Genomic DNA, 5,649 nt, shown 5'->3' with positions numbered 1-5,649 from the left:
CTAACTGAATTTCCTGTTGCAATGAAACCAATTCTTGCATAGCCTGCTCTGAGAGGGGCAAGTTGAAAAGTAAAGCAAGATCATCTGTTTGCATGATCTGCTGAACCGAGATGGACTTGTCAAGTGCAAAGGAAAAAAGTCTTGGGTATTTGTTAGCCAGGATTTCATCACACCAAAGGTCTTCCCAGAAAGTTATAGTTGAGCCATTCCCAATGTTACATCTAGCAATCCCTCTGTAGATATTACTGAGTCTTAGGACATCTTTCCACCAAAAGGAGCTTACCTCTCTTGCAGCATGTGGCACTTTACCTTGGTAATATTTTGACCAAATGAGGTTACACCAAGGTAGGTTATCCTTCCTATAAAACTTATGCAGTTGTTTTAGGAGCAAAGCATCATTCTGTAATCTCAGGTTTATTACTCCTAGTCCTCCCTTGTCTTTTGGCTTTTGGACAATGTGCCAAGCCACTAAATTGCCTCCTCTGTTTGTGTGATTGTTGCCTCTCCAGAGGCATTGTTTCCTGGCTCTGTCAATGTTTTCGATCACTCCAAAAGGTAACTTGAGTGTACACATGGCATAGGTAGTTATGGGAGTGATAACTGAATTAATCATCTGTAGCCGACTTGAGTAGGATAATATGGAGGAGCATGCTGAAAGCCTCCTTTCCACCCTGTCCATTAAGGGTGTTAAATCTGACATTTTTTTTGTTGTACCCAACGGGAGCCATAAATAGGTAAATGGTAAAGAACCAATTTTGCAGTCCAAAATAGCAGCAATGTTGCTCATAGTTGCATGAGGGACATTGATAGAGAACATTGAAGATTTAGCAAAATTAACCCTTAGACCAGTGGACAGTGCAAAGTCATCTAGTAGAGTTTTGAGGTGTGAGACTTGGGCTGCATCTGCTTGCATAAGAACTAGTGTGTCATCTGCATACTGAACAACTGGGAAATCAGTGGATGGTTGTTCCTGTGCTCTTTGAATTATGCCTTTCATGTAGATGTTTGAGTAGGAGGTCCATCTTGGCGACAAGCATATCCGTCTCCTTGATGTTATGCATTCCGCCCTTGGTTCGAGGCTGGGAATGCTCCTCGTTCCAGCCCTGGTTGGAGACAATCTTCTCGATCAAGGCCTTGGCCTCGGCAATGGTGAGATCAAGATAGGCTCCTCCGGCAACAGCGTCCAAGTGGGCTCTTGATGTAGTCATTAGCCCGTTGTAGAAGCTTTGGAGTACGAGCCACTCGTCCATCCCATGATGAGGACAGTTGAGTATGTACTCTTGGAGTCTCTTCCAAGCTTCCGGGATGGATTCCATCCCTGTCTGCTGGAAACTTGAAATTCTTCCTCGCAAGGCATTTGTTTTGCCCAGTGGGAAGAATTTGGCGAGGAACGCCGCGGAACATTTGTCCCATGTGCTGACAGCTTCCTTGTTCTGATAAAACCATTGTTTCACTTTCCCCAAGAGGAAGAAAGGAAACAAGCGAAGCCTGATGATGTCAGCCGTAACGCCCCGTATGGTTACGGTCTTGCAGAGCTCCAGAAAGTTCTGGAGGTGGGCGTTGGCGTCCTCGTTTGGCTTGCCATAGAATGGGCTAACCTGCACCATGTTTATGAGGCTGGACTTCAGCTCGAAGTTCACGTCCCCAACATCAGCGTTGGGTCCAGTCGCCACATTGGCGGCTGAGGGGACGGAAAAGTCACAGAGAGTCTTCTCAGCCATGGGTTCAGTTGTTGTTGCTGGTGCCTGGAACGCTGGCTCGCTTGTCGACAATGAGAGCTGAGGAAGGACGACGCGAGGTCGGACCCTTCTCACGAGCTTCTCGGGATTTTCAACAAAGTTTGTCGGCAAAGAGAAACCAGTCATACACTACCCTGTTTTCATCCAATCAAGAGAAAACAAAAGACAATATTAGCCTGTATAAGCAGTAGCTACCTATTATTCACAATGCCATGTTTATGCATTAGTAAAATCTTTACACCTAGTGCCATCCCCGGCAACGGCGAGAGAAATGCTTGTTGGCATTTCTTAGCGCAATCACTAGGAATGGTTAGGTCCAAGCAACAGCGCCAAGAAACGCCGGGACAGCCGCCCCATAGCGGTGATGGCATGACGCCATGGGATAGCGTGCGGCATGTCTTAACGATTATAGAAGGATCCGCAAGCACACGGATATACTATTGTAGCATTTCACCCGAAAGTATTCAGGGTATCGTTATTTATATTTTCTCAAGGGATGGCTATGGTGTGTAAAGATGTTTACTAGATACATAACCATAACAATTATGAGATAAGGTGTAAACTGCTGATCATACAGGGGTAAGTGATAATAAAGGTAATCGAGGGTAATGTGACACACACAATATCAGCCAACTCTCATGGATAAAGAATAAACAAACACACCTAAGGTTAGTGGGAGCATAGGTAAACAAGATCCTAGTATACTATTCATGTTAGCAGAGAAGTTATGTTAGTCACATGCTTAGAGCTGCAGGTGCCAGGAAATTAGGGACATCGGGGAGAATGACTCATACTGTAGAACGTCCAGTCCGTTTCATCTTTGCATGAACTCCTACACGATGCCCGAACGTCAGGGAGTACGCTAACCGAGAAGCAGCTTCCCGACGGACCGACAGGGCTGTCACTACCTGCAGTCTACACCAGTCACATCGTGGAGCACCATCATATCTGAGGGATCCCGCATACCCGGGCACCATGCCCGCATACAAGGTTACTACCCTAGCGCCCCCGGGTCCCCCACCCTTCGGATGGACAGGTAAGACACTAAGGCAAGCCCAAAAGAACAACGAACCGATATAAGAACAGAACTTGGCTAGGCAGGCTAAGAACATAGCAAGATAACCAAGAACGAGCTCTTTATGAATAGCATAACGAGAGTCGGAATACAAAGACATACTAGAGGCCGATGATTGCTCACCAACCCCAAGACGACTGGATTCGCTAAGGAAATGAAGTACTAGCCTAGCTCCACTATGCTGAGTACAAGTCACAATGAGAGTGAGAGAGAGAGGCTTCTCCAAGTGGTGTGTGCGGTGAGAGTGGTTGGAGGCCCCTTATATAGCTCGGAGAGGTCAGTTCCCACCATCTGCTTGTATGGAAACATTCCAAGCCACCTTCATGAGGATCAGATCAAGCTTCCTGCCAAAATGCACCTGGACGGGAGCTCGTCCTGGTTTGGCCGAACCAGTGGGTCGGCCGGCCCCACATAACCACCTCAGGCCACCGTATTTCTCTGGTACACTGCCTGGTGGGTCCTGATGTCAGATGGTCTGTGCCGGGGCTTGGTTGGTCGGTTTGGACTGTCAGGTGGGCCTCTTTTGCTCTTGCTACGTAGGATGGGATATTCTGTGACTTTGCCTGCGTATTTCTTCGTGTTTTCTTCTTATTCCGGACTTGTGCTCCTGAAATCAATAATTCTCCAAAACAACTATAGAGCTAGGTTAGTGATACAAGACGGTCATATTTTGCACTTAACAACCGTCAATAGGCACACAACAGCAGCAGATGCAAGACACCATAGCACACAACACCTAGTTGGCTCAGCAGAGCTGGGGGTTAACACCGGCCATCCATTATGACATTTACAACATTTTCCTCCACCTGGGGCTGGACCATCAACCGTCCCTACTGTACTATCAACCCCAGCAGTACCAGCAGCCCGAACAAGAGGACAATGACGAGGAGGAGGAGGAAGAGGAGGACCCCGACCAGGAAGAGCAGGACTCCGATGAGGAGGACTGAGCTTCTTCAAAGCTTGGGGGTCATATCCCTAGGTAAGTCACCACATCCTGACCATCTTTTAGCAGCCATGCCATAATAAATAAATAAATATCTAAAAAAATCTCATGTTTGAATAAAAGTATGAGTGGAAATCTGTGTAAGCTCTTGCTTTGGAAATGATGAATAGTTGCTCTGTCCATGTCCCGTATGTGCCTCGTTTACAACTTTTTACTCTCCCAGTACATGAGCTAGTTGGCACATTTTAGTTTCACTGAAAACAATGGTTGTGTGGAGGCATGAGTTTAATTTCCAACGTCTAAGTTGTTGAGGGATTCGAGATAGCCCAAACTGGATTTGAAACTGCTTGCTCTAGTAGGGAACCTCTTGGAATCTTTTGAAAATTAAAATCTTGATGAAGGTTTCCCACATGGTTATAATGACCCATCCACAGCTTTTCATGTTGCATAAACCGAAATGAGCTATCTTGTGTTATCATGAGCTTTGTTGAACGGTGTGTCCGTCGAGGAAATGGAACTTGCCATCTACCGATCTATATCTTTCACGTACCCATCATTTGCAAGCCTTAAATGTCTGGTCTGTCAATCATCCACTCCGGGTATTGACATCCACCGCTAGACACCATTCCCCCACAATCATACACCCAAGGTCTCCACAGTGTACCCAGTCATCCCATATAAGGTCTTCTCATCATGAAACTCCAAAGATATTAGAATCATATCAGCAAAAGAGAGTGGGGACTATTCTCTAAAAAAAAGAGCTGAAACTGAGAGAAGAAATTCCCACTCTCCCAAAGAGTTGCAAACAAGGAGTTCAAATAAAAGACCAATTTCCCTTTCCAAGTGTGAGTCCATCTCCCTCCATCCTTTTGACATTCCACAAGATCGGAATTTGGTGTAGTTCCTACCCTTCATGGATCACCATTCGCCTCAGCAATATAGGTAACCAAGGTATGCAACACTCTTCCTACCCATAAACTCCACATATCAGCCTTGAGTGACTCAGAGTACCATTGGGAAACCTGAATTTCTCTTGAAAAATCCTACAAAACTCTGAGCTAGGAACCTGAACGAGCAGCAGAAAACATTCTGGTGAAGGTTGTTTGTTGACGCTCCTTAGCACCCTCGATTTGTATACCGCAAGCGCACGGTTCGTGTAGCTTTTCCCTTAGAGTATTCCCCCAAGGTTTATCAATCCACAGAACCAAAGAGACAAGAAACAATCTACTAACATAGAAATTCCTTTGTGTTGATGTGGTGTAAAACGAATCTAATCTACTAAAAACGACAAACACTGAAGGTAGCGAGAGAAAGTTAGAGATAACCAATCTAGATCACCTAGATCATGCATATGTTGTAGTTCCAGCTAGATGTAGTGAAGTAAGATAGATGTGAATCTCAATGAAAAGCATCTTTAAACTCAAAATCTCCAATCCGATCCCTCGATACCCCACCTACTTAGTGGCAACGCCCTGTCACGACGCCACCCCTTTCGACAAAAGTACCCTGAAGCAAGTCGAACCCCTTTGGTAGTTCCGCCATGAACCTCTAGCCACCATGACTACAAGATCATGCTAAGCGATCTATCTCGATAATAGATCTAGGATGAAGCAAACCCAAAGAAAAGAATGAAATCGAAAGAGAGAACATGGTCGCTAAACATTCGGAATCACAAATAACTTCACCATGAATGATTGTACATCACAAGATCACAACCGGGGCCCTACCTTGATCTTGATGATCCTAGCTCCAGAACTCCGACGTGGTCTTCCTTGCAAGGTTCCCACGTCGGCTAGGGAAGCCCCTAGACAACTAGCACGACCTCGGCTCTCAGAGAGGTGTCCCTCTATCTTCTCTGCTCCTTGGCGTCGTCTCCCGGATTGATCTCCGGG

General features: G+C 45.9%; 1 non-coding gene across 1 annotated transcript; it reads left to right on the top strand.

Moving 5' to 3' along the window:
* Positions 1 to 1,248: 1,248 nt before the first annotated feature.
* On the top strand, positions 1,249 to 1,355 carry LOC120658562. Its single transcript, XR_005668732.1, has one exon. It is a non-coding gene; the product is annotated as a small nucleolar RNA R71 (small nucleolar RNA).
* The last annotated feature ends 4,294 nt before the right edge of the window (positions 1,356 to 5,649 follow it).

The sequence above is a fragment of the Panicum virgatum genome, chromosome 1K, assembly GCF_016808335.1.
Source record: "Panicum virgatum strain AP13 chromosome 1K, P.virgatum_v5, whole genome shotgun sequence".
Lineage (NCBI taxonomy): Eukaryota > Viridiplantae > Streptophyta > Magnoliopsida > Poales > Poaceae > Panicum > Panicum virgatum.
The sequence above is the reverse complement of the archived record's forward strand: the minus strand, read 5'-3'. Positions and strand labels throughout refer to the sequence as shown.